The sequence below is a fragment of the Columba livia genome, chromosome 2, assembly GCF_036013475.1.
Source record: "Columba livia isolate bColLiv1 breed racing homer chromosome 2, bColLiv1.pat.W.v2, whole genome shotgun sequence".
Lineage (NCBI taxonomy): Eukaryota > Metazoa > Chordata > Aves > Columbiformes > Columbidae > Columba > Columba livia.
The window spans coordinates 119,919,879-119,935,354 of NC_088603.1; positions in this window are offsets into that span (position 1 = coordinate 119,919,879).

Here is a 15,476-nt window from a genome sequence, read left to right on the forward strand (position 1 = left end):
TGTATGACTTGGTTTGAGTGCCTTGTTTTCTTTTTGCACCTTCAACTTTTCTCTGCAGCTGAATTTCTTCTACATTGGAGCCAAAGATACGTGCTGAAGAAAGTCAAAAGTGTATTCTGTGACTGAAAACAAAAAATGTTTTCTGTTTCAGAAGAATATTATGCTGCTCAGTCATAGCTGATAACAGATTTTTTGCCACTTGCAAGAAAGGTGTTATATTGACTGGAACTCTTCAGAACAGAACACGAGCAAGTGGAGAGCAAGTAAGGAAATTAACAGAAAATTAATCTGCTACTTTATAATTCTGTTTTTCTATATTTGATTAATTAGAAGAACACTCCTCCCTTTCTTATCCCAAATTGTTATGTCAAGGGAATGTGACGTTAATTGAAAATTCATCTTTTCCCTCAGGTGTCTAAATGGTCATATGGCAGGATTAATCCTTCCTGTTAATTTGGTTGCTAATAAAAAAATGCAGTTTTTATTTATTGCTCAGTTTAATAATTAATTTTCCCCATCTGCTATTTGACAGCACTTGACTACACTGAGATGGGAATCACAAATACTAAAGGCTGATGGATTTCTGCCAATTTATGTCAGGATAAAATTTGTCCTGTGCTCAAGCACTGCCCCATTTTTGCTGGAAGTACTGTTGGCCTGTGTAAACAGTAGAAAGTAGGACACATGTTCTGGGTTCATAAAAAAATTATTGAAAGTAATGTTAAAAATCAACCTAAATCGAATTCAGCACAGAAATAATTTACCCTGCGAGTTTTTTCATAAACCAAAAGAACAAATTAGATGGCTACTTTATCAGTTCATACTCTGAATAACTTTTTCCTTAGTGCTAAATGTAAAGAAGCTTGTCTCTACTGAAAGAAGAAAATTGGGTCAGTTGAACTGAGAACGACATATCTGCCCTAGGGAAAATCCAGGCATATGGCTTTATGGATAGATACAGACTTTCTGCATAGATACAGGTTTACCTCCATATCTATAGACATGTACAGACACAACGGCATACATATGTATGTACATATACACACACATAACAAAATTATATGTACTTATTTCCACAAAGGCACAAGGTCCTTGTTTTTCACTTTATACATTTGGGGTAGCTTATAAATGATGGGAAAACATTATTTCAGTTAATAATAGATGCTTCTTTCAAATTTGATGTTACGTTCAAATTCAAAACTAGATTTGACTTTGCTTAAAGGCAAATGAAAAAATATAGCATACCAACTTTAGTGCCATTCACACAGGGTAAACGTATGTAAAAGATGCTGTTAACACTAACACGAAAAATATACAAAAATTAAAACCAAACTGATATTCCTATTTACATTTTCCCAAAAGTTGAAAATTTCTTAATCTTGGGCGAATACAACTCATAGAAAATAACCTTTGTATAAAAAATTTTCATTTTGAATAAATAATTTAAATAAAGCTCAAAATGAAAGACTAAAATAAATTAATTTACCACTGACTCAGGTCCAGATCATCAGAAAAGGCAGCAATAACACAGATGGCATATTTTATATGGTTGTCTTCTGCATTTCAGAGAAATGAAAGCTTTCATATTCAACTTATCTCTTTTCTCTCCTATTTAAAAAAAAAAAAAAAAAAGGCTATATAGAAGAAAATATAATAATGTAAGACTGAGCATGAATTTTACTGGATAATCTGAATATATTATTAGTATACTAATCTTAAATAATAGATTCTTAATTGCATCTTGGGTGAAGTAATTTCATAATTGCTTCAGGGGAAAATCTGTTTTACTCTATAAAGATCAACTTCTTATTCTTAAAATTACTGTGTAGCTACCTATAGTTTTTTTAATTAATTCTAGCAAGCTTTTCTAGTAAGCATCTTACTGAGGAAGTACTGCACTGAACCAGTTGTGTTATCAGAGGGATCTAATCCAAAGCACTCATTCAGGAAATATACAACCTGGGGTACAGTGGTATAACTGAACTAGCCTTTGGGGTTCTTTCTATTTCTTCAAAGCCAAAGTAAATGATATAGAGAAACAACATGGCTTTATACAGGTAAAATAAGGAAAACACTGGTGCTCCATCCTGAAACTGGAAGAAACAAAAACAATCCTCTGAATTTGCTATAAAAACAAATCAAATTTTAAAGAAAAAAAAGCCCAAAATTAAGCTTTCATCTCTCCTTAAATATTTGAATTTTGAGACTTATGGTAAATGATAGAGTCAAAGCCCCTTACTTTTTTTCTTCTATTTTCAATGAAATTATTTGTTATTAATATGCATAAACTAAAATGTAAAATACATATTTATTTTACTAATTACCTTTTAAATCTTCATGCAACAGAGAAAAATATTTTATTTCAGTCACATGGTAGGTGACTTTATAATTCCTTAGTATTTCCCTTATTAGAATTTATCTGCATCCCTTCATTAAGAGATCGTCTGTGTCTTGTGGAAAAAAGAAAAATTGTATTACCTTTGCTAGGTTATTCAGGTTTCATTTAACTTACAAAATATGTTCTAATTACTGAAGTAGGTTTGAAAGTACAAAAAGCTGTGCTTACAGGAGAAGCTTCAAAGGAAGGCTATCAATTCAATTGTATGTGCTCAATGAAGTAGAACAAGTTTCCTATTTGTTTATTCTAGCTCAATAACTGACAAGAAGCAGTTTATCATATTTTCAAGGCAGTATATCTAACCACAGTCACCTGTAACTTAAAGGTTGATTCCATTAATTTAACTGCAAATTTGTCTGAGTCTTTTTGGAAAATATAAAAATTCTCCTAAGAATTATAAATGAAGTCTCATTGGCTCAAAAGTAGTAGGAAAAATAGAAGAACCCATCATGGCATGTGGGATGACAATCTTTGACACTGAGCTGACAGAAAAGTATTAAAATATTCTGCCGGAACACATAAAGGAACAGAGATATTTGTTTACATAATCAAATACTTTTAAGTATCTGATAATATAATTGCTAACATGCCATGATTTCAAAAACATTTTCTGTGCATCCACTACTCTTCCTGGCACCTCAGGGAACCTCGTTCCGTGCTATAAAAGCATGAATAAGACAATGAATAATTGCACACAGAAAGATCTTTCCAGTATCAGGGGTGAATGAATTGGTATGTTGTCAAATACTTTTGAACCCATCCTTGTTTGACTGTGAGAGTTATTTGTTTTGGTAAGTGGTAACAAGCGTTTAAGAGAGCTTTATTGAGCATTCAGGCTAAAACTGAAATAATTATGCACCTCACATAACATTCAAATTCGGCAACAAATGAATGCAAAAAGAAGGTAATCAGCAAGTGATGCTGATTACAAAACAAACCAGATTATGAGTGCAGTAATAAAAGGTAAACTCCACCTCCACAAGTTTCAGTGTTTTCTACACTGATATTGCAATATAAGTAATGCATCCATGATAAGGTAAAAATAAAATACTACTGACAGTTGCATATATTTAATGATTGGATTTACACTTGAAAGATTGCATAGCATTTTTCTTTTGCATCATTTCAGAAATGAAAGTGTGAAATACACAAAACCAAATCCAAATGTACTTGACACTAGGGGGCTTGTTTTAGAACAGTTCATAAAACTTTATGACGGTCAAATGTTTGTTTGTTAATGACTCCCACATTTTTCAGTTCTTTTCTGTTCTTCCCTCCCTACGAGGGTTTGCATGTCCCAAATGTATTGTTGCAAAACCCAGCCTGCATGTGTCCTGTACAGTAACGAAGAGGAAAACCACAGCAGTGTTCCTTTACATTTTTTTAATTAAAATTTGATGTTTTCCATGAGAACTAAAGTTTCAAAGGAAAATATCCCCTGCCTATAATATTCTGGTTCCCACAAGTCAAGGGACCCTTTTAGTTTATATAGATAACTGATTAATTTCACCTACAATGCTGAAAGTGAGAACTAGTCATATCACATATGCAATGCTCAGAGATAAATGGGAGCTTTCTGTCCCAGATTAGAAGTAAGTCAGCTCCAAGATAAATAGATATAGATATTTAAATGAGGTAGGCTAATCATTACAAATGCATGATATAGAATATAGACTTATTATACTTACATTTTGACGTATGTGTCTGCATAATATACAGTTACATATAATTTCAGCTAATTTGCATCAAATATTTCACATTATCTGGGCTACACAGAAGCTTAAGTTTTATGGTACTTTTGATTAACTCACACATTTACAGATGGATATTAAATGTGTAAGCCCAAAAGGAAGTCTGGTGTGTGCTGTTAGATTTGGATAGGATGGAAAATAGAGTGGAATGGAATGGAATGGAATGGAATGGAATGGAATGGAATAGAATAGAATAGAATAGAATAGAATAGAATAGAATAGAATAGAATAGAATAGAATAGAATAGAATAGAATAGAATAGAATAGTTCAGTTAGAGGAGAACTACATTGATCGTGTAGTCCAACTTCTTGATGAATCCAGGGTTGACCAAAAATTAAAGCATGTTATTGATGGCATTGTCCAAATGCCTCTTAAACTCTAGCAGGCTAGAGGTATCAACAACCTCTCTAGGAAGCCTGTTACAGTGTTTGACCACTGTCTTTGTAAAGAAATGCTTCCTAATTTCCAGTTTGAACCTTCCCTGATGCAGCTTTGAACCATTCCCACACATCCTGTCACTGGATACCAGAGAGAAATGCTCAGCACCTTCTTCTCCGTGTCCTCTCCTCAGGAAGCTGTAGAGAGCAACAAGGTTTCCCATCAGCCTCCTTTTTTCCAAACAGGACAAACCCAAAGTCCTCAGCTGCTCTTCGTATGAAAAAATGTTACAGAACTCTCCCAAGGAAACCCTGCTGTCCAGAGTGATTTCAGCTGTATTAGTCAGAACTAATAAATCCATAAATGCACATACATGGTCTACTGGCAGCCTGCTTGAGAGGAGAAAGATATAAATCATGGAATTCTTAAGAATTCTGGTGAAAACTTCACAGAAAATAAGTTCATTGTCATTGGTGTAGAGTTCTTCTTGTCCTTTCAAAAAAGCCTTGTCAATTCAAGCTGAAAGAATAACATTTTGCACACACTTCACTCCTGATAGAATCTTTTCAAAAAGTGAGGCCTGCTGATGCTGTGGTCTCCTAGTTTGCATGTCAATGACAGGATGGGAGAGGACTCCTATGATGGATATAGCAGACAATGAGAAGGTTACAATTGGTGTGGTCTGTGTCTACAACAGCTAGCTTTCACAGTGAAACTCCTTGAATTTCTCCCTGAGAGAATGAAAACAAAACAAAACAAAAGGTTACTGTCTCATTTGCTTATTAAAAACAAAACAAAACAAAACAAACACAACTGTCTTATGCAAATTAGAAATGAAGATTTTTTTTTTACCATTTGGCAAGGGAGCTTGTTGTGAAACGAATGAAATTACTTCATATGTTTGGTTTAGTCACAAGAAGTAAAATACATACATATAACAGATTTGACTCATTTAAATAGGAAAGAAATCATGCTACAGCTAGCATGTTTAGTTTTCCTGACTAGGAAGATCTCTTCAATTGACTAGGTGTGACCTAGTAGTCAACAATGCTACAATGACAACAATGATACTTCCCCATTAATGATCTCATTAATACCTCTGAGTGGATTTCTTTTAATAATTGATTATTGCAAGGTTGATGTACAATAAGCTTTGTTGATCCCAGCTTGTGACCTCAGTTAAAAGCATTTTTAATAATTATTATTTGATTTTTTAATTATATACTGTGCATAGAAAACCTCAAGTGAAATCTAGTTAAAATATGCAACTGTTTGCTATACTGAAGGACATTTGCAAACAAGGTCATGAAATCAGATGCACAGGAATAGAACAGGATTTCTGTGAATCTACATTGGTCACTGGGATTTTATTAGGAATTTATGTTATTATATGCATTTATCTGAAGCTGTCTACCTAGGGAGGCTGTAAGCCTTCCTCTTTTTCATTAAAAATACATAAGCATTTTTAGCTGATTTCAGTGCTGCTAGGGAAGAAGTTTATATGAACCAAGCAGTATCTCATGTGTAACCTTTTTCCTACACATCTCTCAGCACAGCTGCTTATATGACATTTCATAATGTCACAGGAGTCAATTGTTCTTTTTTAAAAATGATAACCAGGCTGACTTCTAATCTCAGCTCCTAGTGTATGTTCATCCATTTACATTATTTCCATCTGCTGTTATGATCCATTCTCCATTCAAAGGCAATATGGTGATATTTCTCAGTAATGTTGCAACAGCCGTACTAGAGATTTCACTGTAGTAGAATTTGGATTCCCTCCTGCTCATATTGCATTCTTCATACATACAAAGCTCCTTCTAAAGTCAGGAGAAGTCTGAATGCCTGAAGAATGGAAATTAGACCTTTTGCCTGTGTGCAGCAAATGGAGTTTTGACCACTGAGTGACAGCTCCAGAATGCAGGATGCAGTTTCTTCGTTAGCAGTTTGTGATTGTAGTATTACATTTACAGATACTTTGTATGGATTGTTGTTCTCCTGGTCGAATTGTATACACTGGGACACATTGGACAGTTCAAGAATGAAACAATAATCTCATACAATCCATATTTTTCATAATGAAGGTACTATGGATCATATGGAAATTACTCCTAAAAAAAGTCTCCTATAAATACCTGAAGCAAGACAGTAAGACTGTGCATTAAGCTGCTGGGTCTCTATGGAATCAGGTCCTTGAAGCAAAAAAATAAGTTCCAGATCTTCAATAAATATACCCCATTCATATTAATAACTAACTGAAATAAAAATTCATGCCCTTGCACTTTGTCAGTTTGTGTATTGCAATGAACCATCTGCATAATTAAAAATACTCTGAGTTCTGGAAATAATATTTTTAAAGTTAACCTATAATTTTCAGTACTAATGTAAAGCAAAAAATAAACATGGGAAATGTAAAATTTTAACTGGATCATGGAACTGCAATGCCTTTATGAAAAAAAAAACATAGTATCAAATTATCAATTTAAACTTTTAACTATTATGTAGTACTAACATTGAAGTTAAGGAAAACAGGTTGGAAAGAATAAAAATTAAAATTAAAAAAAAAAATTAAAAAAAAAATGGAAAGAGGGCAATCCAAATCACATAGCTAATTCCAGCAACGGAAGGTGCTCCTCAGAATAGAGCCATAGGGTTCTGTCTTGTGGACTGGTTTTACTGCTTCATCTTGCAAAATCCCTCTTTTTCACTACATCTACTTTCATAATCAAGACACTGTTAAAGATTCTGGGGATGGATGAGAGTATTTTATTATTAGATCTACAGCGTATTTTCATCCAGACAGTGTCTCCCTAGCTTTCTGCTCCCTAGAGATTCCCCTCTTAAGAAGAGTGAGTCAACAGTATTTGTTCCTGCAGCACCCATCCTATGAGGAGAGGCTAAGAGCTGTGACTGTTCTGAGAAGGCTAAGAGGGAACCTCATCAGTGCATATACATACCTGAAGATATTTAGAGGCCAGGCTCCTTTCAGTGGACCCCAGTAGCAGAACTAGAGGCAATGGATATCAAACAAACCACAGGTGGTTCCCTCTGAACATCAGGAAACACTTTTTTTACTGTGGGGGTGACTGAGCACTGACAGAAGTTGACCAGAGAATTTATGGGATCTTCTACCTTGGAGATAGTTAAAAGCCTTCTGCATATGGTCCTGGACAATGAGGTTGACGTGTCCCTGATTAGAGGAAGGGGATCCAGTGACCTACAGAGGTCCCTTCCAACCTCAGCCATTCTGTGACTGATTTTGTGATTCAGCAAGTTGAATCCATTTGATCTGATGATTGTAACTAGCACAGGAATACAGCTTTCATACATACTAGTACAAGTCCTTAGAATTTATACGTACTTTTGAAGATGTTTTGGGAAAAAAACCAAAATGTATGAAGGAAAAACCCATTTTAATTATCCAGCCAGAATCACAGTGAAATAAAGGTTCGTAGGTAGGCGCTGGGTAGAGACTCGAACTCTTGTGGGTTACTCTGAGCAGTATTTATTGTAGAAGATTCACAGGAACAGCAGCGTTGGGTCACCTCCTCAGAGAGTGACAAACATACAGCAGTATAACTAGTCATTATATAGGGTTCTAACAGGTATTATGCAACTAAGCAAAATTTATCACTTTCTATCACTGTCGATATCTATCACTGTCGATATCCTCAGGTTCCTTCCGTTCCAGTGGTCTGCGGGTTCCACAAAGCAAGCATAATGTAACCATGCTCGTGGTTCTGGGTAAGGACTATACAGGGGACAAGCTGAGACTTTCAGCCTTAGCAGCACAGCTTATAACACTGATATAGGCCTAAAATCCTAATTTCCTATTTTCCTACAACACACAGGATAAAATATTGAGTATGTCGTAAGATTCCATACGATGTTCTCAGATCACGTTACTCAGCCTTAAGTCCTTTTGCCAATTTTTATTTTAGAAGTGAAGACATTTACAGGTTGATAAATAAGCCAATGCCCCACAAATCAATATATTAACTCTAGGGAATAGCTTTGAGAACAACACATTTCATTAAAACATGTCAAATAATTGTGATTCCAAAGCAATGTGGATTATGCAAAAAAATTATTATGCTAAAGTATCAAGATGTAACTACAGTTCAAGTTTTAGGAAAAGTTTACAGAGAACAGAGCACACTATTGCTGCCTGTAAATGAGGCAGAAGGTAAAGGACCCACATTTCCTGAAGTGGGAAGAATGACTGAAGTGAAGAACTAAAGTGGAATGGAAACTGGTGGCTATAAACAGGCCACAGACAAAGATTTTCTGGAGAACAGGAAAATGGTAATAATTTTAAAAGTAATTTTACAAACTGATGATATGAAATTGGTATTCAAAACACCAAAAAGTTAGTTTATGCACAAGTTCCTTCTGAAGTCATATTCCTCCACAGTTTGCTGACTAACAAACCAGGGCAAAATTGCAGAAACCAGTATAATACACTCAGGTTATAATTTTTTCTGTTTTTTTCTGTGGTTTTTTTTTTTTGTTTTTTTTTTTTTTTTTAAGAAAGGGTTTATTGTAGCAGTAATTTAGTAACAAACTTACTTGTCTCAGACTTCACTAAAATGTCACAATGATATTTGAAAACAGGTCTAAAGCACTAAAAAGGTCACTTTTTAATGGAGTAGACTGCTTGGAGAGGTGGGAAAAGGGTTTTAAGAATGAAGACTTTTGAGAAGACATCATTGGGTTAGTCCAGATTCAGATAACTAGGATGCTAGGCTTATTTGGAGTACAGATATGCTTTTAATAAATAAGTAATTTTTGCAGGACCACAGGACTGCATCTTACAATCCAGAATGCAAAACTTGGACTCTTTACCATCTCAATAGACTCCATGCTACTATCAGTTAATTGAACTACTACAGAAGCAGGAACAATAAATTGAATGATCATTACTCTAGCCCAAGTTCATAAAGCTTGGTGTTTAAGGGAAAGTTAAATAAACAGTACAGAAAGAATAAGCTGAAACATGTATAAATTAAGATATAAAAAAGCTGGATTGGAATAGCGTTATTTTTCTTTGTCTATATTTCTTAAAGTAATATATCTTAAAGTGTCTATATTTCTTGAAGTAATTTATTAAATTTATTTTGCTAAAAAACTCCTTAAGTACTTCCCAAAATATTGCAAAAAACTGAGCAAAAATTTAAGAAAATATATGCCTAAGTAACCGGTTAGCGTTTTTCTGTTTCTAGTGAATATTTCATAACATGTTACCAAGATTGCAAAAGGAATTGGAGTAAAGATTTCTATTGAGTTTTGTGTTAATTATTGAAAGTTATGTAGGCCTGACTTTTTAAGTCTTTTTTCTCTGTTTTGCTGATCATTTTACTGAAAAAAAATTTAAGTCAATAATGTTGTGTGTTAAGTTGTGTGTTAAGTCAGTAATTGTAGCTGTGTAGTGTAAACCATATCTAAAATCTTCAGGTGATATGCTATGGCCTGTTGCTATCTTAAATTAAATGTTGCACATAGCCATATTGCCATAACATACAATTTTATGGAAATACCAGTGGTATGGTGTCCTCTGTATCTGCACTGAACGCCATCTCATTTTCAGAAGTAGTATATCACAGTTGGCTAAGATATGCTATTAACGCATATTTCACTCAGTTGTAAATTTTCACTGAGTTGTGAAATGCATATTTTCACTTAGTTCTACATTCAAGGTTTGTGAATATCAGTGTAATAACAAATTCCTTTTAGTGTTTGATTCCAGACTTTTTCAGCAGATATTGTTCAAATGATTTAAAATGTTGTAATTAATTGCTGTTGCAATTCAGTACATAGATCTGTTGTGATATATGTCTTCACAGTAGGAAATATGAATTAGAAATTATTCCACACAACATTGTCAGCTACCATCTGTAACATGTACTCAAAGAGTGTTTAAGTGGTTAAAAAAAATAATAAAATTGATCATCTCCTTTCTTATGTGGTATTACTTTTTCTGATATCTTATTAATAAAAAACATAATACATTGATGAAATTCATAAATGTCCAGCAAAAACTTGAAGTTACATCATTCTTCCTGAAAGAATTGTTTGCACAAGTCAGTCGTTACACTACGTGTTAACATCTAAGGAATCTGCCCATTGCTTTATTCAACAGCAATACATAACCTCTTTTCAAATTGCATTTGAAAGGTATAGAAAAAAAATGTTTTCTTTAATTCTTTAAAGCCTCCTTGAGTCTCACCTGTATGGATTTAAACCATTTATTTAATTTCAAAGTCGTCTGAAGGTGGAAACTTGCTCATTATTTCCAACAGCAAAGAGAATGAAAAGTTGTTTCAATTCTTTCATGAAATGCAGACAGTTAGTAAAATTGTACCCTTCTGAGTGTAATTGCTTTTGTCATGGTGCTACGTTCACAGCTACACACATATTTTCACTGTTTATGAGGAACTTTTAATGTAGCGATTACAGAATAAGGTTCTGTATAATTTATAATGCAGAAGATTAAATCAAATAACCATAATACCTTAGGGGTTTCAGACCCTCATATCTTCAGATCTGTTAGATTGTCTCATTAGGTAATCTGCTATCTTACAAAAGGTTACAAAACTTACAAACTGCTAGCAAAATGTTGATGTTATGTGACTAAGTACTACATATACAGTATTTTTTTTTTCTTTTTTGAGGTCTAATATTTTTGTCAATAACTGCATCTTCATTCACTTTAAAAGTGCTTTGAAAATTCTACTTAAACAAAATTCCCCTAAATGTTTCCAATGAAGACGAGCATTTCTTTTGGTTTTGTATTACTTTTTCTTCTAGAAAAAGTTAGCTAATAGAGAAAGAGGCCTTGAATAGTTTCCTTTACAGAAAAGAACAACGAAGGAATCAGGATTTTATGTGATTTTAACTCTAGGCATTCCTCTTTTACTTCAATTTCTTACACAATATTAGTTTTCAGCTGATGCCTGGAATTCTTTCTCTTCAGATCTCACCTTTTGTGCTTTAATGAGAAGATTTCAAATGCTTATTTTGAACCATTCTTGACATACTTTATCCACTGAATGTAATACGATTCAGAATTTGATCATGCTATTCAATGTGAAAGCAATTTCAAATTGATATATTTAAAGTACTTTGACTTAAAAGAAGCCAAGAGAGAAATTAAGAGAAGATTCTCAAAGTGAATTTTATAGCAGCCCTTTTGATCAAGGACTGTAGGTCTACATAGTGAACAGCGAGTATTGTTGGCCAAGTAGTTGAGGAGCTTCCTGTTCTGAGTCACCACTAATAAAGGAAGTGATCTATGGAATTAATAATCAAGAAAGAAAATATATACTTTGTGAGAGAATTAAATATCTTCAGAGCATATAATAAATTGTACATATTAACTAGCAATTGCAATTGGGGTTTTTTCTGGCTTTTTTTTTTTTTTTTTTAACACTTAATACAATGCTGGAGACATTTCCTGGAGACATTCTGTTTTGTCTCAATCTATTACTCAGTTCCCTGCTCAATTTTCAGCTTCTTCTATCGAGTCACTAACTGCCCAAGGTGTAGACAGTCTTAAACAGAAATAAATTATTTTGACTTATTTTTCCACTCGAATGTATTTATCTTCTTAGTTGTTGCAAGATAGCAAATGAAATGACCTATTAAAAGCCTTAAAGGTTCATCTCCAATATTTAGTTCTTACTCATATTTCGTACTTATTCTTCATAGTAAATTGAATTGTTTCATTTTAAGAGATGGTATTACTGGATAAGACAGAGATTAAAGATCTATTTGTGAACAATTTATAAGCAATAACATTACACAAACAGTATTTAGAAATAATTTAAAAAGTTGTGTCAACTAAGCAATGTTTTGAGTACTCTAACCTCAGTTTCTCATCTAAAAATTGATTAAATGAGCAAACTGTCGGTTAGATTCTGGGAATCCAATCTTGTAAGAACACTTGCCCCTTCCTGCTTTTTAAATTGAGCTTCTCAAAAGCAAGAGAATGCTATTTAAGCTTGTGTATAACATTAAGCATTGTAAGTGTTCTCACTTGTTCTTTCATGTTTCTTTCATTCTGTGTTTAAATAGTATTTTTTCCCGGAAAGATCTGGAAAAAGAAAAGTATTCATACAAATGTCTGTTCACACAGACACCATGTATTTGAGGAAAGTTGATTTCAAATTCTAATGTCTACAGTAAAGTTTAATGACAAAATAGGTCAATTCAAGATTTAGTCAAGCAGGAAGTTCTCAGTTGTGTGCAAGCAATAATTTTCATTTTTTTTATTAAGTATTAAACATTACAAATTGAAATCAATTACTTTAGAAAATTCTTTAAAGAAGAGTAAGGAAATATTTAAAGTCCTTTAATATCTATAGGCATTATTCTTTAATGCATCACTGATTTTAAAAACATAGATGTCTTTTGAATAACAAGTAAGCTTACGGAAGTCCATCTTTTGTTCAAATTGGTGGTATTATAACCAAATACAAGAAAACAAACCCCAAAAATTTCAGTCATTATAAACCAGAAACTTTGCTCTACACTGCTGAAAATGTATAAAACTAAAATACATTATTAAAAACCCAAGACCTGATTTAGAAAATTCCAATTTAAACTGGGAATGACAAGGACTAGTTTCTGAAGACTTTCAGTTCATAGAATCATAGAAGCATATAATCACAGAACAGTATGGAAGGGACCTCATAAATTGTCTGGTCCAAACTTCCATGGGAAAGAAACCCCAGCTGAGATTATCTAACACCCTGTCCAGTAACATCTTGAAAACCTCCAATAACGAGGACTCTACCATGTTCCTGGGGAAGTTGTTCGAATGAACGATTGTTCTTATTGTAAAAAAATTCCTTCTCAAGTCAAGATGAAACCTCTTCTGGTGCAACTTATACTCATTGCCTCTTGTCTTCCCCATGCAACTGCTTGTGAAGAAAAAGCCTACTTTGTCTTCGTAGCTGTACTTAAAATATGGGAACACTGCAACAGCTTTCACTCTGAGCCTTCTCCAGGGAAAAGAGACCTACCTCCTTCAGTCTTTCTTTGTAAGGCAGGTTCTCCATCCATTTGATCATTGCCATGGCCCTTCTTTGGGTCCTCAACAGTCTGTTTGAGTCTTTCTTGAATTATGGGGACCAGAAGTGGACATTACTATTCCTCCAGATGCAGCTTGACAAGTGCTGAGTGCAGTAGGACTATCATGGTCCTGTCTCTGCTAGATGCCCCTGGAGATGTAGACCAGGGTCCAATTTTCCTTTGTTGCTGCAGAGACACACTGCTGATTCAGGTTCAGCTTGTTGTCCACCAGGAACCTCAAGTCTCTATAAGCAAGACTGTTTCCCATGCACACAGATCCTAGCCTGTACTGGGGGTTTTTGTTATTCCATACCAGGTGCAGTACTTTGCGTTTGGTTTTGTTCAACTTCATACAGTTCTTGCTAGCCCAATCTTCCAGCCTGTTCAGGTGTCCCTGTAAGATTGCTCTCCTTTCTGATGTGTCCACCTCACTACCCAGTTTAGCATCATCCGCAAACTTGGTGCAGGTGCTTTCATTCTCATCATCCAGAACAGCATGGAGCCCAGGATCAATTCCTTCAGGTTCCGTACTTGTAACAGGCTGTCAGTCTGAGTAAACATCGTTGATCACCACCCTCTGAGTACAGCCAGTTAGCTGATTTCCTATCTGTCTTGCAGACCACCTGCCCAATCTTTATCTTGCTAGTTTGTTTAGGAAGAGACTGCAGGAGACAGTGCCAAACACTTTTCTGAAGTCCAAGTAAACAATATCAACTGCTCTCTCCAAGTCAATAGAAATGGTATTTTGTCGCGGAAAGTGATCAAGTTAGTCAGACATGATTTGCTTTTGCTAAATCTGTGTTGGCTTTTCTCAGTCACCTGCTTCAGCTGAATCATAGAATGTCCTGCATTGGAAGGGACTCCAGAGGACCATCAAGTCCAATTCCTGACTCCACACGGGGCAACCCAAAATTCGAGCCTTATATCTGAGAGTGTTGTCCAAATGCTTCTTGAACATGAACAGGCTTGGGGCCATGACCATTTCCTTGGGAAGACTGTTAAGCTTGTTCCAGTGCTTAACCAACCTCTGAATGAAGAACTACCAATGTGAACTTCCCCTAAGTTTTAAGCCATTCCGTTTTGTCCCATCATTGGACATGTTGAACCTGGCTCTGCTAAAATCCAGGGTCTTTGTCCTACTGCTGGTTTTAAGTGTACACAGCAGGATCTTAAACAATATCATAATGTTGAAGGCTACTTGGTAGTTAGGTTGTCAAGTAAGTCTTCTCAGATTGTAAGGAGTAAAACTGGCAATATGCTGTTCCTAGTCAGCATATTCAGCATCTGTAGGAGGAAGCAGTCCTCAATTCATTCCAGGAACCTGAAGGACAATTTGTGTGCTCCTGTGTTGTTTCCCCAACAAAACTTCAGGTAACTGAAGTCACTTGTGAGGACCAGGTGCTGTTGGCCTGACACAAACTAAGTTTTCGTCTTTGCCTAACAAAAGTTGACCCTTGGCGATGATATCTTTAATCTTGATCAAAAGGCATTCCACAGAACTCTTCTGGTCTATATAGCTCACCTCCTTACTCTCAAATTTCTCTTTTATGTAACAGCTCCACATCCTCTTCTTCTATTTCTTTCTGAGTTTGTAGCTATCCATTGTCATAGGGGTTGTACCACTAAGTATCTGTGAGTTCTATGACATCATAAATCTCAGACTGGGCACAGAGCTCCAGTTCTTCCTGTTTGTTGTCCATTCTACATGTGTCAGTATATGTGCACCTGAGGTGTCTGGACTTGGGTTTTTTGTCTTTGGAGAAGGCTGGGGAGCAATCCTCGCTGCTTTGGTAGGTGCACACATCCACCCTGTTTCTTATGAATATGCAGATGTCACAACTTTGAACACTACCCCTGAGTTTGTTGGTTTAAAGCA